This window comes from Oncorhynchus gorbuscha, linkage group LG10 (genome assembly GCF_021184085.1).
Source record: "Oncorhynchus gorbuscha isolate QuinsamMale2020 ecotype Even-year linkage group LG10, OgorEven_v1.0, whole genome shotgun sequence".
Classification (NCBI taxonomy): domain Eukaryota; kingdom Metazoa; phylum Chordata; class Actinopteri; order Salmoniformes; family Salmonidae; genus Oncorhynchus; species Oncorhynchus gorbuscha.
This window is the reverse complement of record NC_060182.1, coordinates 76,195,999-76,223,410: the sequence shown is the minus strand read 5'-3', so window position 1 is coordinate 76,223,410 and position 27,412 is coordinate 76,195,999. Positions and strand designations below refer to the sequence as shown.

At 45.0% G+C, this 27,412-nt stretch overlaps 1 pseudogene; it reads left to right on the top strand.

Moving 5' to 3' along the window:
- The first annotated feature begins 787 nt into the window (after positions 1–787).
- LOC124046941 overlaps positions 788–27,412 on the top strand; it is a 118,889-nt pseudogene continuing 92,264 nt past the window's right edge.

Sequence of the window (27,412 nt, the reverse complement as noted above, 5' to 3'; positions counted from 1 at the left end):
ACTTTTCTGACCCTTCCTTCTCTTTATTTTCAACTCTCTTTCACAGCTTTTGTCTTATTGAATTATACTTCGACAATATCACTTTTTGCCTCCGTGGATTGAGGATTTTTTTCTGAGGATTGTCTTTATGCTACTTGGCGCTCGTACAGTTAAGCCCTACAATTTAGGCTAATGCAGTAATACCAGATAGCCTACGGCAATGAAAGAAGAACCTCAATGTAGCCCATATACATTTCTGAATAATAATACATGTATGGATTGTTAAGGTATTGTGTATCTTTATTCAACCCGCCCTTGAGCCACACAATGTTTAATGACCTTAACCCCGTCCTTCGGTTATCGGTCAACCTGCGCATTACTAGTAGGAGCCATTACGTTTACACCCCTTGTTTCACTAGGAATCTAAACATTGCAAACCCGGAAATAGGTCGCACATAACGTGTTTCCTTGTGTACATGCATAGCGGGAATCACACAGATGTTGTGAAACACCAAGTTTGGTTTCCACAATTATTTCACCTTGTTGATAGCCAGTTACAAATAAATCAAGCCATTTGTTTTATTAGCTAATATTAGTTGATACCATAGCCAGCTAGTTGGCTACTACTATAGTTGACGTTACTTGGCTGTACTTTGAAGTCAACTTCAGTTGCCACTTTGCCAATGTAGCTAACATGCTGGTGTGTTAAAAGGAACAATGCTAGTGGGATACGTAGTTTTCCATCGTATTGTTAACATACTGCTACCATTTTTAATTAGGAAAGTAAGCTAGCCAACTATTGACAGACATGGAGAATCAAACCCATGCAAGGAAAGCGTCTGCGCCCATTTTGTCCCAAATCAACGCAGAATATGTAACACAGGTAGCTAAACTCTGGAAAAAAATAAATGTCATCGCACTGTCAACTGCGTTTATTTTCAGAAAACTTAACATGTGTAAATATTTGTATGAATATAACAAGTAGCCTAGTGGTTAGAACGTTGGACTAGTAACCGAAAGGTTGCAAGATCGAATCCCAGAGCTGACAAGGTAAAAATCTGTCATTCTGCCCCTGAACAAGGCAGTTAACCCACTGTTCATAGGCTGTCATTGAATATAAACATTTGTTCTTAACTGACTTGCCTAGTTCAATAAAGGTTCAAATATTTTTCATAAACTGAATAAGTTCCACAGACGTGACTAACAAAAATTGAATAATGTGTCCCTGAACAAGGGGGGGATCAACATCAAAAGTAAGAGCCAGTATCTGGTGTGGCCACCAGCTGCATTAAGTCTGCAGTGCATCACCTCATGGACTGCACCAGATTTGCTAGTTATTGCTGTGAGATGTTACCCCACTCTTCCACCAAGGCACCTGCAACTTCCCGGACATTTCTCACCCTCTGATCCAACAGGTCCCAGAAGTGCTCAATGGGATTGAGATCCGGGCTCTATGCTGGCCATGGCAGAACACGGACATTCCTGTCTTGCAGGAAATCATGCACAGAACGAGCAGTATGGCTGGTGGCATTGTCTTGCTGGAGGGTCATGTCAGGATGAGCCTGCAGGAAGGGTACCACATGAGGTAGGAGGATGTCTCCCCTGTAACACACAGTGTTGAGATTGCCTGCAATGACGACAATCTCAGTCCGATGATGCTGTGACACACCGCCCCAGACCATGACTGACCCTCCAGGGTACAGGCCTCGGTGTAACGCTCATTCCTTTGATGATAAACGCGAATCCGACCATCATCACTGGTGAGACAAAACCGTGACTCGTCAGTGAAGAGCACTTTTTGCCAGTCCTGTCTGGTCCAGCGAAGGTGGGTTTGTGCCTATAGGCGACGTTGTTGCCGGTGATATCTGGTGAGGACCTGCCTTACAACAGGCCAAAAGCCCTCAGTCCAGCCTCTCTCAGCCTATTGCGGACAGTCTGAGCACTGATGGAGAGATTGTGCGTTCCTGGTTTAACTCGGGCAGTTGTTGCCATCCTGTACCTGTCCCGCAGGTGTGATGTTCGGATGTACCGATCCTGTGCAGGTGTTGTTACATGTGGTCTGCCACTGTGAGGATGATCAGCTGTTCGTCCTGTCTCCCTGTAGCACTGTCTTAGGCGTCTCACAGTACGGACATTACAATTTATTGCCCTGGCCACATCTGCAGTCCTCATGCTTAAGGCACATTCACGCAAATGAGCAGGGATCCTGGGCGTCTTTCTTTTGGTGTTTTTCAGAGTCAGTGGAAAGGCCTCTTTAGTGTCCTAAGTTTTCATAACTGTGACCTTAATTGCCTACCGTCTGTAAGCTGTTAGTGTCTTAACGACCGTTCCACAGGTGCATGTTCAGTAATTGTTTATGATTCATTGAACAAGCATGGGAAACAGTGTTTAAACCCTTCACAATGAAGATCTGTGAAGTTATTTGGATTTTTACGAATGATCTTTGAAAGACAGGATTCTGAAAAAGGGACATTAATTTTTTTGCTGAGTTTATAAGAAAATTATATTTTTTATTGCTTTATATGACTGTCTCAAGCGATAGATCTGGAAGCACTCTGAATCCATTCCAGCCATCCTGCACTCTGAGTTTGATCTTGTTCAGAACAGCCAACTTGTAAGTCGCTCTGGATAAGAGCGTCTGCTAAATGACTTAAATGTAAATGTACATCCTTTCAATGAAAAAGAGGTGGATGTATATTTTACTGGGTTTGAAAAGGATTGCTAACATTTCATCCCTAAAATGGCTGTGAGATATTTGGTAACTGCTCCACCAAAGTGGTGTTAAGGGAAAGGCTCAAGAAGTGTAGGCAGCTTTATCTCTTGACCAGAGTTCAGATTATGACACTTAAAGCTTCTTGCTGGGGAACGTAACAAATTGGGACTCGTTCGGGTTCTTGTTTACCATGAGTATGGTAATTACTCTAATCACCTACTCTAAAGCTCTGCTGTGTCTAGATATTTGAATGTTCATAAGACAATTCTGTGGTAGAGTTTCTGTCATTGATATCCACCTGAAAGTCTAAGCTTGGGGGAATCATTTTGAGAGTTTCATAAACACACAGGCTAATAAAAGAAAGCCATGGACTTAGATGCATCTGTGTTAAATCTTACATGGGAGATGCAAGATAAAAGTACAATGGCAAATCTGCTCATCGCAAAGCTTTATGACATCAAGGTGATATCTGGCAATCCAAAAGCAGAAGTCAAAGGAGAAAATCCTTCTGGAGAGGGAGGTTGATGAAAAGGCTCCTGTGGGTAGTAGGGTGAGTCCTGTAGATGTAACTGCGAGAGTTAGAACTAAAGGCAAAATGGGAACAGAAGTTAGAACTTGAGCAGCAGGAAGAGGAAAGAGAAAGTGAGGAGAGATTGGAGCAACAGAAACTAGACCTTGAGCACAAGGAATGGGAACAGGAATGTGAGCATGCCATTCGATGAAGAGCGATAGATCTGGAAGCACTCTGAATCCAGTCAAGCCATCCTACACCCTCAGTTTGATCTGGGTTAGAACAGCCACCTTGTACCGCCTTTCAATTAACAATTGTTGGATGTATATTTTACTCTGTTTGAGCGGATCACTACATCCCTAAAATGGCTGTGAGATATTTGGTCACTGCTCCTCCAAAGTGGTGTTAAGGGAAAGGCTCAATAATGGTAGGGAGCTTTATCTCTTGACCAGAGTTCAGATTATGACACTTAATGCTTCTATCCTTTTGGCTTACGAGTTGGTCCCAGAGGCATACAGACAACATTTCTGTAAATTACAAAAGACAGAATCACAAAGGCGTGTTGAGTTTGCAAGGGAACAGCATGTCTTTTTGAGCAGTGGTGTGGTTCTCAAGAGATCAAGGACCTTGAAGATTTAAAGACACTAATAATTCTCGAGCAGTTAAAGAATTGCCTTCACAAAAGGGTTGCTACCTACATTTTTGAGCACATGGATCTCACTCTTGAGAAGGCTGCAGTTGTTGCAGATGAGTTTGTGTTGACACATAAATCTACCTTCACAAACATAGCACCTAGTAGTTATCCATATGAAAAAGTCACCACCTACTGCAAGGTTTGTCCATTTCTACAGTGCCCAAAGATAAAGATCGGCTGAACAGATTTTTCATATCCGTCAGCTTGTCATTACTGCCATGAGAAAGGACACATTTTCTCTGTTGAAACAAACATTTGAGAGATAAAAGGACATTTTTTTGTGTGGGAGCACTCAAATCAAATTCATTTATATAGCCTTCTTACGTCAGCTGATATCTCAAAGTGCTGTACAGAAACCCAGCCTAAAGCCCCAAACAGCAAGCAATGCAGGGGTAGAAGCACGGTGGCTAGGAAAAACTCCCTAGAAAGGCCAGAACCTAGGAAGAAACCTAGAGAGGAACCAGGCTATGAGGGGTGGCCAGTCCTCTTCTGGTGGAGATTATAACAGAACATGGCCAAGATGTTCAAATGTTCATAAATGACCAGCATGGTCAAATAATAATAATCACAGTAGTTGTCGAGGGTGCAACTGGTCAGCACCTCAGGAGTAAATGTCAGTTGGCTTTTCATAGCCGATCATTAAGAGTATCTCTACCGCCCCAGCTGTCTCTAGAGAGTTGAAAACAGCAGGTCTGGGACAGGTAGCAAGTCCGGTGAACAGGTCAGGGTTCCATAGCCGCAGGCAGAACAGTTGAAACTGGAGCAGCAGCACAGCCAGGTGGACTGGGGACAGCAAGGAGTCATCATACCAGGTAGTCCTGAGGCATGGTCCTAGGGCCCAGGTCCTCCGGGAGAGAGAAAGAAAGATAGAATTAGAGAGAGCATACTTAAATTCACACAGGACACTGGATAAGACAGGAGAAGTACTCCAGATATAACAAACTGACCCTAGCCCCCCCGACACATAAACTACTGCAGCATAAATACTGGAGGCTGAGACAGGAGGGGTCAGGAGACACCGTGGCCCCATCCGATGATACCCCCGGACAGGGCCAAACAAGAAGGATATAACCCCACCCACTTTGCCAAAGCACAGCCCCCACACCACTAAAGGGATATCTTCAAACACCAACTTACTATCATGAGACAAGGCCGAGTATAGCCCACAAAGATCTCCGCCACGGCACAACCCATGGGGGGGGGGGGGGGGGGTGCCAACCCAGACAGGAAGATCACGTCGGTGACTCAACCCACTCAAGTGACGCACCCCTCCTAGGGACGGCATGAAAGAGCACCAGTAACCCAGTGACTTAGCCCCTGTAATAGGGTAAGAGGCAGAGAATCCCAGTGGAGGGAGGGGAACCGGCCAGGCAGAGACAGCAAAGGCAGTTCGTTGCTCCAGAGCCTTTCCGTTCACCTTCACACTACATGGCCAGACTACACTCAATCATATGACCTGCTGAAGAGATGAGTCTTCAGTAAAGACTTAAAGGTTGGGCCCGAGTCTGCATCTCTCACATGGGTAGGCAGACCATTCCATAAAAATTGAGCTCTATAGGAGAAATCCCTGCCTCCAGCTATTTGCTTAGAAATTATAGGGACAATTAGCCCATTAAGTCTCTGGTTGGGATTGGCGTATCTCCTAAACAAGATTTTAGATCAGATGTGTATGAACCATTTGTTTCATACAGGTTTGTGTCTCGGCAGAGTGGCGATGCTGTTAAGCAGCCGATGAAGATAATGCAAGACACTGGGGCAGCCCAGTCCTTCATTTTGGAGGGTGTTTTTCCTTTGTCTAACATTTCAGCAACTGATTACAGTGTGTTAGTACAAGGCGTAACAAGCACAGAGAATTTAACCAACCTTATCGATGCAGTCTTCGTTCTTGATTCGGGGAAACAGGAGTCTCGTAAAATGTCCATGCCCAGTTGCAGGGGGTCGGTTTCAATTTAAAAAAATGCTCCTTTATAACATTCTTGTTGAATACCCAGTTCTCTTGAGTTAACTTTAAGTAGTGTATACTCCCCTGTATTTTTGAATTTGACAAACATTATTTTAATTGTCTAGTATCTGTTTGAAACTACAGAGCCCTGTACAGTTTATATAAATATCTTCTGTGAATCCATAAGGGCAGACAAATTTCAAAGATTGATAGAAAATATCCATATTTTTTTCTGGTGGTTCTACATCAGGGCAATTGAAACCGGTTCATGAAGAAATACCGTCCTCTAGGTTTTCATGCCAACTCTAATCTAGAACACCTGATTCTAATAATTAGCATGTTGATAAGCCGAACCAGTGTAACCGATGTGAAATGGCTAGCTAGTTAGCGGGGTTGCGCGCTAATAGCGTTTCAATCGGTGACGTCACTCGCTCTGAGACCTTGAAGTAATTGTTCCCCATGCTCTGCAAGGGCCACAACGTTTGTGGAGCGGTGGGTAACGATGCTTCGAGGGTGGCTGTTGTCGATGTGTGCAGAGGGTCCCTGGTTCGAGCCCAGGTAGGGGTGAGGAGAGGGACGGAAGCTATACTGTTACACCAGGTTAGTTACACCAGGTTAGTTACAACTGGGGTTGAAGTGAAAACCTACAGGAGGGTAGCTCTCCAGGAACAGTGCATTCGGAAAGTATTAAGACCCCTTGACTTTATCCACATTTTGTCACGTTACAGCCTTATTCTACAATTTATTAAATTAAATATTTTCCAGGCTTACCGAATGGCGCAGTGGTGTAAGGCACTGCCTCGCAGTGTTAGAGGCGTTACTACAGACCTGGGTTAATTCCTAGGCTGTATCACAAACGGCCATGGCCGGGAGGCCCATAGGAAGGTGCACAATTGGCTCAGCGTCGCCCGGTTAGGGGAGGGTTAGGCCGGTGGGGCTTCACTTGGCTCATTGCGGTCTAGCGATTCCTTGTGGCGGGCCAGGGGCCTGCAGGCTGTCCCAGTTGGACTGTGTTTCCTCTGACACATTGATGCTGCTGGTTTCCGGGTTAGGCTGGCGCGTGTTAAGGAGTGTGGTTAGGCGGGTCATGTTTCAGAGGATGTATGACTCCACCTTCGCCTCTCCCGAGCCCGTTGGGGAGTTGTAGCGATGACACAAGATTGAAAATTGGTGTAAATACAATATATATATATATAGATAAGTCACCTAGTCCTAGAGAGATTTACATGGTTATCAATACTTCATGCCAGGGTAAGCCTACACCAAACACAGCCCTTATTTGAAGTGTTTTAAAAAATCTATTGGAACTATTTCCTTGTTTAACCGCTAGGTGTTATGGCTCACACAATGGTACTCTATTCTACAGGTGTGCATTTTTTTACATCACTGATTAGTTGAGCGAATTCACAATTTGGCGGGGTGTCCAGTCACCGGGGTATACCTGTGGTGCGTTTGCAAGGTTGCGTGACGGTTTGTGCTGAACAACACGTTTTTGGTGCAGACGGTTCTTAAACAGCCTTTGAGGTACATTAGTCAGCATGTCCGACCCGCTTGCTTACAGTTGCAATGGGATAGGAAGGCTTCCTGTGTTGATTAACACACAGCAGAGGTGTTGTGAGATATGGCTTGGAAATTGTCCTGCAATCCCAGGATGAGAAATGTGTTGTACCCAAATTGTCCCATTATCCCAACTGTTACACCAAGAAGTTTTATAGACTGCTAGTTTAAGTTAACTGCTGTTTTCATCCTCATGCTAGCTAGCAGTAGCCACAGCAGCCATTATGGAATGGCATTTCTCATTTCTGGATTGGGGTACATTTTCTGAGCCATATCTCGCGCCAGCTATGCAGTGTCTAAATCTACAGACTGAAGGCTGTCCGACCCTAGTGCAGCTGTTAGCAAGCGGGTCGGATCTGCTGGCTAGAGGTACATTTGGTGGGTGTGGCCTGAGCAATATGGATGTGACCATCTGAAATCGCAAAACTTGTGCAGCACACCAGGTCATCGCCCTCTGGGCCACCATAATCACAATGTTTTCCAACTGGTTTTTCAGTACAGTTTTCTTTCACTGTTGGAGCTAGAAACAAACATTTTGCTGCACCTGCGATAACCTCTGCAAATATGTGTATGCGACCAGTGAACTTTTATGTGATTTGAATTCCATTTCTGTTGAATTCCACATTGCACACCGTTCTGTTGTACTGAATGCAACCCTGGCTGGCATCTTCTGAATTCCGGGAGGGGTTCATTTCCCCCATTTGTCTTGGCCAAGCTGATTTCGGAGGAGCTGGTGTTCTCTACCAAAGCAAATCCCTCCTGGTTCCTCCACTCACTCTGGGCCAGACATCTTACCATAACTCCCAGAAACAAATCCAGTGCACTCACACAACATTTGCTTATGGGATGCCGAGATTATAGTTTTTGTTATAATAACCTCTCTCACTTTCTTTTTCAAGTTGGCTAATAGATACTGGGTGCCCCAAGAATAAACTACCATTCGACCCAAAGGTTAGCCTCCTACTTAGATATATCATTGATTTATGAATATAGTGGAGACGGTCTGCTTGCTCTAACAAACGGTATTTGTCACCCACTCAGGTCTTGGAGGATGTCTATGAGAAAGTGATTCTAAAGTCCGTGTGAGTGAACTCAACTCTTGAATAACATCAGTATTTTGTAATGTTAAATCTTCTTACCACAAGTCGAATAAATGGTTTAACCAAGTCCTCCATGTCTGCTATTTTATCTTCAGGTTCGCCATTAAGAAGATCATGTTACTGGAGTTCAGGTGGATTTTTGACCCTTTTTAATGTGGCCTCAATACATTATCAATGATAATAATTTACCATCAGAGAGAACGTCCCTGCCTGTGAGGTAAGAATGAATACCCTGGCCTGTCAAACAGAAATGTTCATCCTTGGTTGTAGATTTTTGGTTCACATAGCAAATGCTTAGCTGGGTTAACATTCAGTGAGTGTGTTGTTGTACATGCTATATTGTTGTGAATGTGGGCGTTGTGTGTTGGCTGTACATGGACAGCCCCAGCAATACATCTACTTAGGGCAAATGTCTCCAGCGAGCATTGATCAATGTCTTCTATATCAATGTCCTCTAATGTTGTTTTTAACCCTTGGTTTATTATGTGTATCCAGGTGTTTAAGAAGGTGCCAAGCCACTTCCCCTACTTATTTAAGTGTGTGATGGAGGACGTGTCTCTGAAGGAACAGACTGTACTGTTTGTCTTCCTCCACCACTGCTTGGCACAGCCTGGTACAGCCTGGTATGTCACACACCAACCAATTTCTACCTCTCTGGAAATGGGGAATTTGTTATTGGCTGAATCACCACATATTATATAAGCATCTTGGGTATAGGAGGTTGTTTTATAGCAGAAAGTATGTTGGTAAAAACCATGAATGAAGAGTCCCTTCCCTCTTCCCTTGTTCACTCCCCTTCTTGGACCTGATGGAACTGTACCAGTGGAAGCAATATAGCTGAACTATACAGTACCAGTCAAGTGTGGACACACCTACTCATTCCAGGGTTTTTCATTATTTGTACTTTTTTTCTACATTATAGAATAATAGTGACGACATCACAACTATGACATAACACACATGTAATCATGTAGTAACCAAAAAAGTGTTAATCAAATCAAAATATATTTTATATTGTTTATATTGATTCTTCAAAGTAGCCACCCTTTGCCTTGATGACAGCTTTGCACAATCTTGTCATTCTCTCAACCAGCTTCATGAGGTAGTCACCTGAAATGCATTTCAATTAACAGGTGTGCCTTAAATGTTAATTTGTGGAATTCAAGAACTTTGAAAGTTTCTTCAAGTGGAGCTGCAAAAAAACATCAAGTGCTATGATGAAACTGGCTCTCATGAGGACCGGAAGAAAAGGAAGACCCAGGGTTACCTCTGCTGCAGAGGATAATTTCATTAGAGTTAACTGCACCTCAGAAATTGCAGCCCAAATAAATGCTTCAGAGTTCAAGTAACAGACACATCTCAACTGTGTTGAGACTGTGTTAATCAGGCCTTCATGGTCGGATTGCTGCAAAGAAACCACTACTAAAGGACAACAATAAGAAGAGACTTACTTGGGCCAAGAAACATGAGCAATGGACATTAGACTGGTTGAAATCTGTCCTTATTTGATATTTTTGTTATCAACCTCTTTGTCTTTGTGAGACGCAATAGGTGAACGGATGTTCTCCGCTTGTGTCGTTCCCACCGTGAAGCATGGAGGAGGAGATGTGATTGTGTGAGGGCGCTTTGCTGGTGACACTGTCAGTGATTTATTTAGAATTCAATGCACACTAAACCAGCATGGCTACCATAGCATTCTGCAGCGATTTGCCATCCCATCTAGTTTGCGCTTAATGGGACTATCATTTGTTTTTCAACAGGACAATGACCAACACACCTCCAAGCTGTGTAAGGGCTATTTGACCAAGAAGAAGAGTGATGGAGTGCTGCATCAGATGACCTGGCCTCAACAATCACCCAACTTCAACCCAATTGAGATGGTTTGTGATGAGTTGGACCGCAGAGTGAAGGAAAAGCAACAAGTGCTCAGCATATGTGGGAACTCCTTCAAGAATGTTGGAAAAGAATTCCAGGTGAAGCAGGTTGAGAGAATGCCATGGGTGTGTAAAGCTGTCAAGGCAAAGTGTTGCTACTTTGAAGAATATAAAATATATTTTGATTTGTTTAACACTTTTTTAGTTACTACATGATTCCATGTGTGTTATTTCATAGTTATGATATCTTCACCATTATTCTACAATGTAGAAAATATACAAAAATTAAGAAAAACCCTTGAATGAGTAGGTGCGTCCAAACTTTTGACTGGTACTGTAGATAGAGCTACTGGTCATGCCTACCCAGTAGTCTCAGTCGTCTCAGATAGGGCTGTTACGGTGACCGTATTACTACCACACCGGCGGTCACGACTGCAGTCAAATTCCATGTGACTGTTTAGTCACAGTAATTAGGCTTCTCCAAGCTCTGATGCTGCTGATGGTCATTAATAGCCTACCAAACTTGCGAACTGCCTGCTACTCAGTACTCTATTGTCCCTCTAATCACTCTGACATAAATGCAAATGTTATCAAAAATCAAACACTTCATGAGAGCCCATGAGCTCATGTTGCAGCAACATTTCTATAGGCTATGCAGTTATGTTAGAAAACAGAGTTTTGATGGCCTCTAATTAAAAGAGGATCCTATCAGCTTTATGTCAGTTAGGCCTTTTAAATGTATTTCTATACTTTCCTAATATTAAGTACATTGCTTCGCTTTACAACAGGAGTATAGCCTACCTAGCTGGCAATAAAATGAACCACGTGAAAGGATTCTCTGTTAGCTATTTAAGTGCATAGATGTCATGTTTTGTCTTATATTGTCTTGTCATTTTGCTTTTCCTTCTGTTCGTTTTCCCCCTGCTGGTCTTTTTAGGTTCGTTCCCCTTTTTCTCTCTCCCTCTCTCTCTCTCTTCTCTCTATCGTTCCGTTCCTGCTCCCAGCTGTTCCTATTCCCCTAATCAATCATTTAGTCTTCCCACACCTGTTCCCTATCTTTTCCCCTGATTAGAGTCCCTATTTCTCCCCTTGTTTTCCGTTTCTGTCCTGTCGGATCCTTGTATACTGTTCACCGTGCTGTGTCTTTGTATCGCCCTGTCGTGTCGTGTTTCCCTCAGATGCTGCGTGGTGAGCAGGTGTCTGAGTCTGCTACGGTCAAGTGCCTTCCCGAGGCAACCTGCAGTTCATTATCGAGTCTCCAGTCAGTTCTCGTGATTACGAGTGAAATTGTTTCTTATGCTTTATTTACCGCTCCGATTTGTCTAGGAGTATTGCTATTTCCTTAAACTGGATTAAAGACTCTGTTTTCGCCAAGTCGCTTTTGGGTCCTCATTCACCTGCATAACAGAAGGATCCGACCAAAGAATGGACCCAGCGACTACAGACGCTCGTAACACTGCCGTCGAGATCCAAGGAGCCATGCTCGGCAGACACGAGCAGGAATTGTCTGCTGCTCGCCATGCCGTGGAGAACCTGGCCGCTCAGGTTTCCGACCTCTCTGGACAGTTCCAGAGTCTTCGTCTCGTGCCACCTGTTACTTCCTGGTCTGCCGAGCCTCCGGAACCTAGGGTTAATAACCCACCTTGCTACTCCGGGCAGCCCACGGAGTGCCGCTCCCTTTCTCACCCAGTGTGATATTGTGTTCTCTCTCCAACCCAACACATACTCTAGAGAGAGAGCTCGGGTTGCTTACGTCATTTCACTCCTTACTGGCCGGGCTCGAGAGTGGGGCACAGCTATCTGGGAGGCAAGGGCTGATTGCTCTAACAATTACCAGAACTTTAAAGAGGAGATGATTCGGGTTTTTGACCGTTCAGTTTTTGGTAGGGAGGCTTCTAGGGCCCTGGCTTCCCTATGCCAAGGTGATCGATCCATAACGGATTACTCTATTGAGTTTCGCACTCTTGCTGCCTCTAGTGACTGGAACGAGCCGGCGCTGCTCGCTCGTTTTCTGGAGGGACTCCACGCAGTGGTTAAAGATGAGATTCTCTCCCGGGAGGTTCCTTCAAGTGTGGACTCTTTGATTGCTCTCGCCATCCGCATAGAACGACGGGTAGATCTTCGTCACCAGGCTCGTGGAAGAGAGCTCGCGTCAACGGTGTTTCCCTGCTCCGCATCGCAACCATCTCCCTCCTCTGGCTCAGAGACTGAGCCCATGCAGCTGGGAGGTATTCGCATCTCGACTAAGGAGAGGGAACGGAGGATCACCAACCGCCTGTGCCTCTATTGCGGACTTGCTGGACATTTTGTCAATTCATGTCCAGTAAAGCCAGAGCTCATCAGTAAGCGGAGGGCTACTGGTGAGCGCTACTACTCAGGTCTCTCCATCTAGATCCTGTACTACTTTGTCGGTCCATCTACGCTGGACCGGTTCGGGTGCTACATGCAGTGCCTTGATAGACTCTGGGGCTGAGGGTTGTTTCATGGACGAAGCATGGGCTCGGAAACATGACATTCCTTTCAGAGAGTTAGACAAGCCTACGCCCATGTTCGCCTTAGATGGTAGTCATCTTCCCAGTATCAGATTTGAGACACTACCTTTAACCCTCACAGTATCTGGTAACCACAGTGAGACTATTTCTTTTTTGATTTTTCGTTCACCTTTTACACCTGTTGTTTTGGGTCATCCCTGGCTAGTATGTCATAATCCTTCTATTAATTGGTCTAGTAATTCTATCCTATCCTGGAACGTTTCTTGTCATGTGAAGTGTTTAATGTCTGCCATCCCTCCCGTTTCTTCTGTCCCCACTTCTCAGGAGGAACCTGGCGATTTGACAGGAGTGCCGGAGGAATATCATGATCTGCGCACGGTCTTCAGTCGGTCCCGAGCCAACTCCCTTCCTCCTCACCGGTCGTATGATTGTAGTATTGATCTCCTTCCGGGGACCACTCCTCCTCGGGGTAGACTATACTCTCTGTCGGCTCCCGAACGTAAGGCTCTCGAGGATTATTTGTCTGTGTCTCTTGACGCCGGTACCATAGTGCCTTCTTCCTCTCCGGCCGGGGCGGGGTTTTTTTTTGTTAAGAAAAAGGACGGTACTCTGCGCCCCTGCGTGGATTATCGAGGGCTGAATGACATAACGGTTAAGAATCGTTATCCGCTTCCCCTTATGTCATCAGCCTTCGAGATTCTGCAGGGAGCCAGGTGCTTTACTAAGTTGGACCTTCGTAACGCTTACCATCTCGTGCGCATCAGAGAGGGGGACGAGTGGAAAACGGCGTTTAACACTCCGTTAGGGCATTTTGAGTACCGGGTTCTGCCGTTTGGTCTCGCCAATGCGCCAGCTGTTTTTCAGGCATTAGTTAATGATGTTCTGAGAGACATGCTGAACATCTTTGTTTTTGTCTATCTTGACGATATCCTGATTTTTTCACCGTCACTCGAGATTCATGTTCAGCACGTTCGACGTGTTCTCCAGCGCCTTTTAGAGAATTGTCTCTACGTGAAGGCTGAGAAGTGCTCTTTTCATGTCTCCTCCGTTACTTTTCTCGGTTCCGTTATTTCCGCTGAAGGCATTCAGATGGATTCCGCTAAGGTCCAAGCTGTCAGTGATTGGCCCGTTCCAAGGTCACGTGTCGAGTTGCAGCGCTTTCTAGGTTTCGCTAATTTCTATCGGCGTTTCATTCGTAATTTCGGTCAAGTTGCTGCCCCTCTCACAGCTCTTACTTCTGTCAAGACGTGTTTTAAGTGGTCCGGTTCCGCCCAGGAGCTTTTGATCTTCTAAAAGAACGTTTTACGTCCGCTCCTATCCTCGTTACTCCTGACGTCACTAGACAATTCATTGTCGAGGTTGACGCTTCAGAGGTAGGCGTGGGAGCCATTCTATCCCAGCGCTTCCAGTCTGACGATAAGGTTCATCCTTGCGCTTATTTTTCTCATCGCCTGTCGCCATCTGAACGCAACTATGATGTGGGTAACCGCGAACTGCTCGCCATCCGCTTAGCCCTAGGCGAATGGCGACAGTGGTTGGAGGGGGCGACCGTTCCTTTTGTCGTTTGGACAGACCATAAGAACCTTGAGTACATCCGTTCTGCCAAACGACTTAATGCTCGTCAAGCTCGTTGGGCGTTGTTTTTCGCTCGTTTCGAGTTTGTGATTTCTTACCGTCCGAGTAGCAAGAACACCAAGCCTGATGCCTTATCCCGTCTTTTTAGTTCTTCTGTGGCTTCTACTGATCCCGAGGGGATTCTTCCTTATGGGCGTGTTGTCGGGTTGACAGTCTGGGGAATTGAAAGACAGGTTAAGCAAGCACTCACGCACACTGCGTCGCCGCGCGCTTGTCCTAGTAACCTTCTTTTCGTTCCTGTTTCCACTCGTCTGGCTGTTCTTCAGTGGGCTCACTCTGCCAAGTTAGCTGGTCATCCCGGTGTTCGAGGCACTCTTGCTTCTATTCGCCAGCGCTTTTGGTGGCCGACTCAGGAGCGTGACACGCGCCGTTTCGTGGCTGCTTGTTCGGACTGCGCGCAGACTAAGTCAGGTAACTCTCCTCCTGCCGGTCGTCTCAGACCGCTCCCCATTCCTTCTCGACCATGGTCTCACATCGCCCTAGACTTCATTACCGGTCTGCCTTTGTCTGCGGGGAAGACTGTGATTCTTACGGTTGTCGATAGGTTCTCTAAGGCGGCACATTTCATTCCCCTCGCTAAACTTCCTTCCGCTAAGGAGACGGCACAAATCATCATCGAGAATGTGTTCAGAATTCATGGCCTCCCGTTAGACGCCGTTTCAGACAGAGGCCCGCAATTCACGTCACAGTTTTGGAAGGAGTTCTGTCGTTTGATTGGTGCGTCCGTCAGTCTCTCTTCCGGGTTTCATCCCCAGTCTAACGGTCAAGCAGAGAGGGCCAATCAGACGATTGGTCGCATACTACGCAGCCTTTCTTTCAGAAACCCTGCGTGTTGGGCAGAACAGCTCCCCTGGGCAGAATAAGCTCACAACTCGCTTCCTTCGTCTGCTACCGGGTTATCTCCGTTTCAGAGTAGTCTGGGTTACCAGCCTCCTCTGTTCTCATCCCAGCTTGCCGAGTCCAGCGTTCCCTCCGCTCAAGCGTTTGTCCAACGTTGTGAGCGCACCTGGAGGAGGGTGAGGTCTGCACTTTGCCGTTACAGGGCACAGACTGTGAGAGCCGCCAATAAACGTAGGATTAAGAGTCCTAGGTATTGTTGCGGCCAGTCGCAACCTTCCTCTTACGACAGCCTCTCGTAAGTTGACTCCGCGGTTCATTGGTCCGTTCCGTGTCTCCCAGGTCGTCAATCCTGTCGCTGTGCGACTGCTTCTTCCGCGACATCTTCGTCGCGTCCATCCTGTCTTCCATGTCTCCTGTGTCAAGCCCTTCGCACCCCCGTTCGTCTTCCCTCCCCCCCTCCCGTCCTTGTCGAGAGCGCACCTATTTACAAGGTACGTAGGATCATGGACATGCGTTCTCGGGGACGGGGTCACCAATACTTAGTGGATTGGGAGGGTTACGGTCCTGAGGAGAGGAGTTGGGTTCCGTCTCGGGACGTGCTGGACCGTTCACTGATTGATGATTTCCTCCGTTGCCGCCAGGATTCCTCCTCGAGTGCGCCAGGAGGCGCTCGGTGAGTGGGGGGGTACTGTCATGTTTTGTCTTATATTGTCTTGTCATTTTGCTTTTCCTTCTGTTCGTTTTCCCCCTGCTGGTCTTTTTAGGTTCGTTCCCCTTTTTCTCTCTCCCTCTCTCTCTCTCTTCTCTCTATCGTTCCGTTCCTGCTCCCAGCTGTTCCTATTCCCCTAATCAATCATTTAGTCTTCCCACACCTGTTCCCTATCTTTTCCCCTGATTAGAGTCCCTATTTCTCCCCTTGTTTTCCGTTTCTGTCCTGTCGGATCCTTGTATACTGTTCACCGTGCTGTGTCTTTGTATCGCCCTGTCGTGTCGTGTTTCCCTCAGATGCTGCGTGGTGAGCAGGTGTCTGAGTCTGCTACAGTCAAGTGCCTTCCCGAGGCAACCTGCAGTTCATTATCGAGTCTCCAGTCAGTTCTCGTGATTACGAGTGAAATTGTTTCTTATGCTTTATTTACCGCTCCGATTTGTCTAGGAGTATTGCTATTTCCTTAAACTGGATTAAAGACTCTGTTTTCGCCAAGTCGCTTTTGGGTCCTCATTCACCTGCATAACAATAGATTACATATTTCTTTCCCCTGCTTGTTCTGAGACAGGCTCATCATGATGGTCCATGCTAAATAAAAACACATTTATATATAGTATATTTAACGACAAGATTAAATGAAGAATAGTCTGATGGGTAACAATATTAACCAATCACTTGTGAATGATGCTCAGCTTGTGCAGTAAGGCAAGAAACAGCGCATGCAATTTATCATAGTCGCACACCTCATGTATCCTAGCCCATAGGTCTATATTTCTTTTGCAACTGAAGTGGCCAAATAACTTCTTAAAATTCAGCACATTCATCTGCTTTACAAATGGTGTGGAGCCTAACTGGCATAAATAGGCGTGTTAGTTTCAAGATTGGGGAAGGTAATTTTCAACATTTAAAAATGCACCTTTCTAATAAAGCAGTTTTTTTTAGGGGTCATTACATTCGCACAAGGGGATGCCGCTGTGAAATTCATATTATAAAATAATGTCACAGAATTCTAATCAAATCTTGTCTGCTAAGGCACCTAGTGTAGCCCACAGCCATACTTTTATGTCATAGCCAGATCAGGACCTAACATAAGGACTCTTCAGAATATGTTATTCTGAAATAGACTACATTTTCTTCATATCATGTTTCTTTAGACCTGTCTAAAATAAATCATGGATATATTGTGATGGTGTAGGCTATATTACATGGATTTATTAGACTTTTCCAAATGTAGACATTCCAAAGGGCTGCATCAGTGCCTTGTAGGCCAGGTGTGGATGCCAGGAGATGCTAAATGTTTGTGTTCATTTATGGTCAATTATAGTGAGACCAGCAGTTATTTGCTTGACAATCAGCGGCTGACAAAATTCCATGACCGCCACAGCCCTAGTCTCAGATCCACAAAGCTGAGCGGACAAGAGCAGAAGTCAGGGAAAAACATCATTGGATGTGGTTTCCATGAAAGTAGTTTGGTTTAGCTTCCACTAGGTGGCAGTGTTACACTTCAAAACACTTTATACTCAGGTGCCACCCAAGCTTATCTGTTGTCCCCAGTCCTGCTCAAAACAATGGGTAGCCACTGCACCAGTCTCACTCTGAAATTCGATTGTTATCCCTCTGATTCTACTGAAGCATATGCAATGGTTAGAGTCTATTTGGTGCAATGCAATTATTCTACCAACGCTCAAATATCCTTATGTCCATCTCTGATCCCCTCTCCCATTTTCTCTCTGTCTTTCTCTCTGCTCTCCCTCTGCTCCTTTCTGTTTGTCTGTCTCTCAGGAGGTGGATTTGATCAGAGAGCAGGTGCAGCAGCTCATCTTACTGCCCAGGTGGATGTGTCTCTTACCAGTAAGAGCTCCTCTCTCCCTTATCCTGCAGTGCTCCTTTCTTTAGAACTGTCACACTGTTAGATATGCATAATGTTTAAGATTATGCCAGAATATTTTTTACATTACTGAATAGGGATTTATTATGTAGAAAAGGGTCGGTCAACCAAAGACAAACAATTTTTTTTATAGTGTCATTAGACTCACTGTCTGTCATCTGTACAGTCTTGACTCCAACACGAGTTGACGAATGTTCGCAAGCTCCAAAAGTTTTTCAATCTGATCAAGAACATTTTGACAAGCTGGATGGCAAAGCTTCAAAGCTTCTGGATGGCAAAGCTTCTGCCATGTGCCTGCACCAGCTGTAGAAACAGTGCCATCCTAAATCTAATGGTCCCTCCAAAGTATAATAGCCCTGTCCACATTATAATAGTCTCATCCGAAATATAGTAGTCTCACCCGAAATATAGTAGTCTCACCCGAAATATAGTAGTCCCATCGGAAATATAGTAGTCTCATCCGAAATATAGTAGTCCCATCGGAAATATAGTAGTCTCATCCGAAATATAGTAGTCTCATCCGAAATATAGTAGTCTCACCCAAAATATAGTAGTCCCATCGGAAATATAGTAGTCTCATCCGAAATATAGTAGTTCTATCAAAAAAATATAATAGTCCCATCCAAAATCGATATTTTTGTTTTGTCCATAGTCCCATCAAAAGTATAATAGTCCCCTCAGAAATCAAAGGCACAGCGTTGTGTTGCGTTTCGCTAATGATTATTTCCTGCCTTCTATTTCCAGAGGCAAGATGGAGAGGACATTCCTTTCTGGGCTCATTAAGAAGTTTTTGGTGGTTCTGATGTCCGTCTCCCCAGCAGGTAAACATTTAGCAACACAGCTGTGATTTATGAACAATGCAGCTTTGTTGTATTCCCGTAAGCAGCTGGACACCACAGCGGGGAGACCACATTTACTGGAGGAGAAAGATTATATTTTCAAGGCTTAAAATGGTGCTCAACGACATTTTCCTCATGCTGAAAAGTTTTCACAACTTATTGTGCCAATTTAAAAATACTCTGCTGTTTATTTTAAGCTTTAGCAGAGAGACAGACATCTTTCTTGGGTACCAGAGGCAAACTAGGACACCCCATGCACATGCCTTTACCTCCTAGTCTTTATACGTGACATTTCTACTGTCCAAAAGTCCCTCATTACTGGTGTGAGATGCACCATTTCCAACCTTTTATCAGTCCCAAAGTTCATCCTTTCCTCCTGACTTGACCCCCACTCTGAAAGAGCAGACCTGTCCAGCTGCCCCCCGCCATGCCCACAGTGACAGTCTGTGTGGTGATATAATGTAAGGCGACACACAGACCCCCACCCCACCCCACACGCCCAACCTGTGTGCTCAGAATAGCATCTCTCCCAACATGTAGCTGGGTGGTGGTAGTCCTGCTGAGACCCAGACTCTAATCCTCCCTGTCAGAGCAGGATGTACACACACACACACACACACACACACACACACACACACACACACACACACACACACACACACACACACACACACACACACACACACACACACACACACACACACACACACACACACACACACACACACACACACACACACACACACACACACACACACACACGGTGGCACAATGGACATGTGCTACTGCACACACACACACCTACCTCCCCTAATGATGGCTGATCTCCCAGCATACATTGCAGTGCCCCAGAGGAGAGACAAACATACCGGGGTCTTCGTGCACGGCACGGCCAGGTCACTTCCTGGCCCCAGCACTCTCTCTTTCTCTCTCTCTCCCTCTCCCTCCCTCTCTCTCTCACACACACACACACACACACACACGCCATGGTGTCATCCACAGTTGTTTGCTGAAAACCCTCCTTCATCTCCCATATCCCCCTCTGTGTTTGAGTGTGTGTGATGGTGGTCATGCGTGTTGTGTATGTTATTACCTGAACTGAATGTCTCCCTGTGTTGTCTCTCAGGCCGTCACACTCCTGTGTGAGGATCATCGAGCTCATGATTCACCTGGAGGTAAGAAACACACTATTTATAAGGGAATCTATGGCGGTGTTGTGTTGCATATGTATGAAGTGTGCTAGGCATCCATTTATATAGAATCAACTGAATATCTGCATTCACTGAGCATGCAGAGACACGTTTGAGGTTGCTGTACCTACTTATACCTGTACTCCTATTTTTATCTTGATATGTGTAGAGTATGCAACCTTGAATGATTGTTTTTTGATGACGTTGAGAAAATACAGCTTATTTCTAGCGTAGAAAATGTGAGTTTTAACGTCATGGTGTAGTGTGCTTTCTTTTCTGTGGTCTGGTTTGGTTTCATCATGACACGCAGAGAGGATGTCACATAGTCAAGATGTTTCCTTCCCTTTCTGGGTTGCGTGGACACGGTTCTCCTGTTCCCCCCGAGGGAGGATGGGATGGATTGATTTTCCCCCTATCCGATGACATGCTATCCTTTTCCTGGCACTGGCAAGGCAAGCTGCCTCCGGAGAAGTCCTTTCCTCCTCAGCAGTATCCTTTTACAAAGGGATGGCTGAAATCTCATGCTTCCCTCTGGGATGATGTGATAAGACCCTGTGAATCTCTGTATGGAAAAAGAGATCCTACATTTTGTGTGTCTGTTAGGTTGAGCCGTCTGTGGAGATCAAAGCTGTGGCCGTAGATAAAGCTTGCCTGTCTTGTTGCGGGAGTAGTATCATCTGCAGAGAGGTGAACTCAGTAGAAGACATGGCCTTTTTTCTATTCATTTTTGCTGTTATTTTTGTGAGTAGAGGTCATTGTGTAGGATGTTGTCATTGTTTTTCTCCTTTCCACTTTTTGAAATTTGACTTCCAACCCTCATCTATGAAATGCAAAAAATAGTCCAAACCACCCTGCTGAAATAGACTCTGAATCAATAGGGCCCTATTTATTCTCTGTGCCTCAATGCTGGGAATTCTGGTTTGTAGATGGATTGATCTGATTGACCCCAATTGAACCCAAATTATGCTTTTTCTAGTTCTAGTTCTAGAGCCTATAGTCTTGTATAAGGGCAGCGGTTTCATTGTTTTACCATGATGTGTAATGTGTGGTTCCCTTCTATGTCTGTCCCTAGGCCCTGATCCTAACACGTTGCTGGTTCAACACGGTGCTGGATGACTCCCACCTGGTGGTGATGACTCCCACCTGGTGGTGATGACTCCCACCTGGTGGTGATGACTCCCACCTGGTGTTGATGACTCCCACCTGGTGGTGATGACTCCCACCTGGTGGTGATGACTCCCACCTGGTGGTGATGACTCCCACCTGGTGGTGATGACTCCCACCTGGTGGTGATGACTCCCACCTGGTGGTGATGACTCCCACCGGGTGTCCAGCCTCATGCAGAGAGAGGAGGAGGGACACCTCTTCTGCCAGTTACTGGGCATGCTGTTCTACACCGGCTTTGGGATCAACGACCAGATAGGCAACGCCCTGACAGAGAAGGAGATGACCACGCTCCACTACGACAGAATCGCATCACTGCAGGTACTTGTATACAGTACTACCCAGGATGGATGGATGAGTTACTCTGTTTTGTTTCGTTGTTTACTTGACCTGTCTACATCACAAATGATTCTAGATTTTTCAAATCGTTGATAGGCATCAGTTTTGAACATCATTTGCACATTTAAGCATTAAAGATAGGAAAAAGTTTACCTAAGTGTACTGTGTGCACCTGGGAGACATAACCCATGCTGTGAGTTGTACATGTATGAATATGGAACATTCATAATTTACTGACAGCTTCCATATGTCATTTACAAGAAAGAATATCAAGTCAAAGTCAGTCCTAGAGAGAATTCTCAATATTTTAGATTTCAGTCTTACATGCATTTTTACCTCTCAACTTGTTATGATCAAATTCATTTCAAGAGAAATATGCAGGCTGGTTCATCTGTTCATCCTAATATTCTCTCCATCTGTCCATCTCTCGCTCTTTCCCCTACCTCTCTCTAGCCCCACACAGATGTTGGATTAGTACATTAGGGAAATGAAAAAGGTGCCTGACATCACACGGTCTCCGGGGTGTGTGGGTAAGGAGTTGTTTCCTTATGATCTCTAAATGTTTGCTGTGTCTTGCCTTTCAGAAGTCAGCCTTTGCCCATTTCCCAGAGCTGCAGGACTTTGCCCTGTCCAATGTGGGAGCTGTGGACACACAGGAATCCCTCACCAAACGGTTTGACCATCTCAGGTAGTGTGTGGGTGGGGAGGGGAGTCATATCTGGGATTGTGAACCCTAAAAAACATCCATAAACACCCTAACCTTTATGCTACCATGATGACAAATGCTGAATTGTCACTGTCGTATCGCTAACATCCCAACCGCTGCACCCCTGACCGCAAATGGCAGGCAGCATGTGAGTCCTTGAATGTGCAGAGTAGTGTGGTACCAGCAAGAGAGAGAGAATCGCCTCATTAATTTCAGCAATTTGCAGGGGCTTGGGAATAAACTCTTTGTACAGCTGTATTTGTCAGATCATATTAGCAAGTGGCCTTGCCAAACCCCCCCTCCATCGCTTTCATGGGGCTGGGCCTTGTTAGTGTGTGTGTGCTTCCTATCCTTTCCTCCTTTCCTTCTGACCCTGGTCCTAGGTGCTGCTGAGACTCTCTTTCCCCTCTGTGTTATTGTCTCATGGATAAAGCCAGGCTCTGCATTGTCACCGAGCCCCCCCCGGCTTTAAAGGTTTCCATCACTTTTAACAAGGCGCTTTTTACCCACAAAACCCTCTTATTATTGCCAGCTATTCCAGCTGTGCTACCCAGAAGCTAAACTGCCCCTCATCCATTATTCCATATAGATTCGCTAAGTCCCCAAAACACACATGGGCAGCAGGGTTTCCGTTAGCCGGTAATAACCGGCTTTTAGCCGAAAAAAGAACAAAGAACAAAGCCGATAAATAAAATTGCCACCAACCGATTGTCTTGGGGAAAAAAATCCTTTTGCGAAATAATGCTTTTTAGCCTATTCATTGATGGAAATATATTTTTCTGGTAACGCTTATCGGTCTATAGGTTCATTTGCATAATTTTGTGGAATATATTGTACAGCTTATTCGTTATGTATCTTATCACATGCATACAGCATACAGAGCCTTTGAGCGGAAAATTTGTCAAAGACAGTGTGAGAACTGCTTCTACAGCATCTCAAACAGCAAATATATAGGCAACGGAAGGCAGGCCCCATCGGCACATCACACACCGCTTTGCAATGAGCTGGAGGCAGTATGCATTTTGAAAACATACTTAAATTGTTTGAATCCTGAACTTTTACAACTTTTATTATGAGGCATGACTTACCTTGCTTCAAAGTAGCCTAGCCAAAGTCAGACCACAGCCAGGAGGCAATTATTTTATATCAACTTTCTTTCATAGTCCAGTAGCCAAAGGCACAATCCTAGTCATATTAGCAACCAATGCTAGTTGTTGCATATTAGATCTCCCCTCTTCCTAAATTTCTAGCTGATATTTTCATCTGTCAAATGAAACCGCTCGCATGTGCTTTGACAATGGTGTTTTCCCGTTAATTGCATTATGGGACAAACTTTCGTGCCGAGCCTACTGCTTTGTGCACATTGCTGCATTTACAGGGCCTTCGGAAAGTATTCAGACCTCTTGACTTTTTCTACATTTTGTGACATTACAGCATTATTCTAAAATTAATTCAATAGTTTTTTTCCCTTCATTGATCTACACACATAATACCCCATAATGACAAAGGTTTTTAGAAATGTTAGCAAATTTATTACAAATAAAAAACTGATATCACAATTACATAAGCATTCAAACCCTTCACTCAGTACTTTGTTGAAGCACCTTTTGGAAGTGATTACAGCCTCGGGTCTTCTTGGGTATGACGCTACGAGCTTGGCACACCTGTGTTTGAGGAGTTTCTCCCATTTATCTCTGCAAATACTCTCAGGCTCTGTCAGGTTGGATGGGGACAGCACAGCTATTTTCAGGTCTCTCCAGAGACATTAGATTAGGGTTCAAGTCCGGGCTCTGACTGGGCCACTCAAGGACATTCAGAAACTTGTCCCGAAGCCACTCCTGCGTTGTCTTGGCTGTGTGCTTATGGTCATTGTCCTGTTGAATAGTGAACCCTCACCTCAGAGGTCCTGAGTGCTCTGGAGCAGGTTTTCATCAAGAATCTCTATGTACTTTTCTTCATTCACCTTTCCCAGTTAAGAACACATTCTTATTTTCAATGATGGCCTTGGAACAGTGGGTTAACTGCCTTGTTCAGTTGCAGAACAACAGATATTTACCTTGTCAGCTCGGGGAGTTGATCTTGCAACATTTCGGTTACTCCAATGCTATAACCACTAGGCTACCTGCCGCCCCACCACGCTTCACCATAGGGATGGTGCCAGGTTTCTTCCAGATGTGACGATTGGCATTTAGACCAAAGAGTTCATTCTTGGTTTCATCAGACCAGAGAATCTTGTTTCTCATGGTCTGAGAGTCCTTTGGGTAGCCTTTTGTCAAACTCCAAGCGAGCTGTCATGTGCGTTTTACTGAGGACTGGCTTCATTTGGCCACTTTATCATAAAGGCCTGATTGGTGGGGTGCTACAGCGATGGTTGTCCTTCTGGAAGGTTCTCCCATCTCCACAGAGGCACTCTGGAGATCTGTCAGAGTGACCATCGGGTTCTTGGTTACCTCCCCACTCCCCCGATTGCTCAGTTTGGCCCGAGTGGCGAGCTCTAGGAAGAGTCTTGGCGGTTCCAAACTTCCATTTAAGAACGATTGAGGGCACTGTGTTCTTAGGGACCTTCAGTGCTGCAGATATTTTTTATACCCTTCCCCAGATCTGTGCCTCGACACAATACTGTCTCTGAGCTCTATGGACAATTCACTCGACTTCATGGCTTGGTTCTGCTCTGACATGCACTGTTAACGGTGGGACCTTATAGACAGGTGTGTGCCTTTCTAAATCATGTTTGATCAATCGAATTTACCACAGATGGACTCCAAGTTGTAAAAACATTTCAAGGATGATCATTGGAAACAGGATGCACCTGAGCTCAATTTCCAGTCTCATAGCAAAATATCTGAATATTTATAAGGTATTTCTGTTTTTTACTTGTAATAAATTTGCAAACAATTCTTAACTTGGTTTTGCTTTGTCATTATGGAGTATTGTGTGTAGATTGATGAGGAAATAGTTGTATTTACTCCATTTTAGAACAAGGCTGTAACGTAGAATAATGTGAAAAGATTAAGGGTCTGAGTACTTTCTTAATGCACTGTGTAATGTGAAGAAATAATAGTTTATAAACATTTCCAGCGATGCGTTCTGATTTGTTGCGTCAGACTCATTGATTTATTTATTTATGTAGCCTAGGCCTATTGGTTTTATGAATTTGGGATCTATCGTCCCACAACTGTCCCAGTGTCAGTTTAAATAGACCATTTATTTCTTGACAAGCTAACCAATAAAGTAGTTAAACTTTTCTGCTATGGGGGATAGTAGATTGACAGACTAGTGATTTTGCTGTTCATTACTAGTCATGTTGGCTGAGGAAAAGTACGTGTGGACAGTTATTCTAACTTCTTCAAAGTGGGCATCAGAATTCGGTAAGAAGGACAGCGTATCCTTGTATCCTCAAATGGCATGTTCTGTGAGCTCTGTCATTCTGTGCACCATGGGTGGACCCCTAATCAGGTTATAAACCCAATGCATATGGGTCCAGTAAATGTATAAAATGTCCAGTAAATTTAAATGCTGCCGGTCAAATGTCCGGCACCACATTTTCCTAACGGAAACCCTCACAGGCAGGGCGTTACACACACACACAGTATTTTTCTCTTTCATTTTTAAGAACTCCTCATTGCGTGTCGTCTGGCTAGAGATTTGGTGGAGATACAATTACAATTAGGCAGGCTAGTGGGCTCATGGCCCTAACAACAAGTAACAGCTCTCAGATCTGTCCTGCGTCCAGCCTCATCTCGCTAATGACTCAATGGAAGCAGCTATTTTAGCTTTGTCATGGAGTACAGTACAGCAACGTGTCCCATGCCAGTCCCTAGACAGACCAACTGCATGGTCAGCAAAACCCCAGACCCATGTGGTCAAACTAAACATGGCATCACGGGTCTGGCCACACTGCTGCCTACAATGACACATGTCCCGGTCTGTCTGAATAGGACTCTGTCACAGACAGTGTCTCTCTCTATACCAACCCCTGTCTGTGTCATGGTGGCACATGTCACATCTGTCTGATTAAAACAGCCTTCTATTCAGACAGCAGCCTCTCAACCCTCTGCTTCAGCTCTGAGAAATAGAGATGCTGTTGGATTTTCATAATCCCGTGGCATTGATGCGGCCCCAGCCCCTGTACACACCATGCTGACAGTGCGGCCCCAGCCCCTGTACACACCATGCTGACAGTGCGGCCCCAGCCCCTGTACACACCATGCTGACAGTGCAGGACTGCAGTGGCCTTAGTTAGCAGGGCAGAGTAGGAAAACACGAGGACTAGTGTACAGTACATCGCAATGTTTACAAGCACAGGACTTAAGAAAATATCTGTGTCTTGGGTGAATGGGACACTTTTCATATTGTCAGATGAAAGGTAGCGACTTTGAAATAGGATAATTTTCCTCAGAAAAACATCATCTGCATGGTAATATATTCTCTTGAATGTGCGTTTCTACCCTTGGGTCTTCATTTCATATATTTATGTCAATAGAAAAGCGTTGCAAAAAAATATAACCACGATGCTCAAGGAAAATACACATGAATTGGAAGTTCATAGTTCATAATGTAAAATATGCTGAAGTAGTTTTTTCTCCCTACAGTCCCAACACTCTCCACTGGGTGGCCTCGTACCTATGTCTGTTACCAGAGCTGGCAGAGGGACAGGACACCACCATTGAGAAAGAGGTCCTCCTGGTGGTCGGTGCTGTTTCGAAACGGGGAGATGTTGTCCCTATCTTAATGCTTAAAATGTGGGAATTGGGGAAGTTTAATCTGATCCTAGATCTATGGTTAGGGATGATGGGAAGGAGACAAGGAGAGGATGCTAAGATAATGAATATTTACATGCCCCCCAAGATGCGCTTAAGAATGAGAGAACCCCTCCTCTATTTACGGCTTGGCTAAACCGAAGCGACGTATATGTTGGCTTGCGGAACAATAACCGCCCAGAGAGCATAGCATCATAATAGGGTTGGCGTGGCTGGTTTAAAATACATTCATTTATGCTTTTAGAGTACATACAGTATGCAACCCCCCACACACACTCCTCTCCGCCCTTGAATTTGCCTTTGAATCCAATTAGGGCTCAACATTGTTGATAGAGATGGAGTGGATGAAGTGGAGGAGAGGGAGGTAGAGAGAGACTAATGAGGAAAGAGCACTAAGGTTTCTATTATCCTAGGAAAAAACACCACTGTTGATCTGATTTGCTCCCCAAACCCACCCACCCTTAGTCCCTCCTATAAACAGGC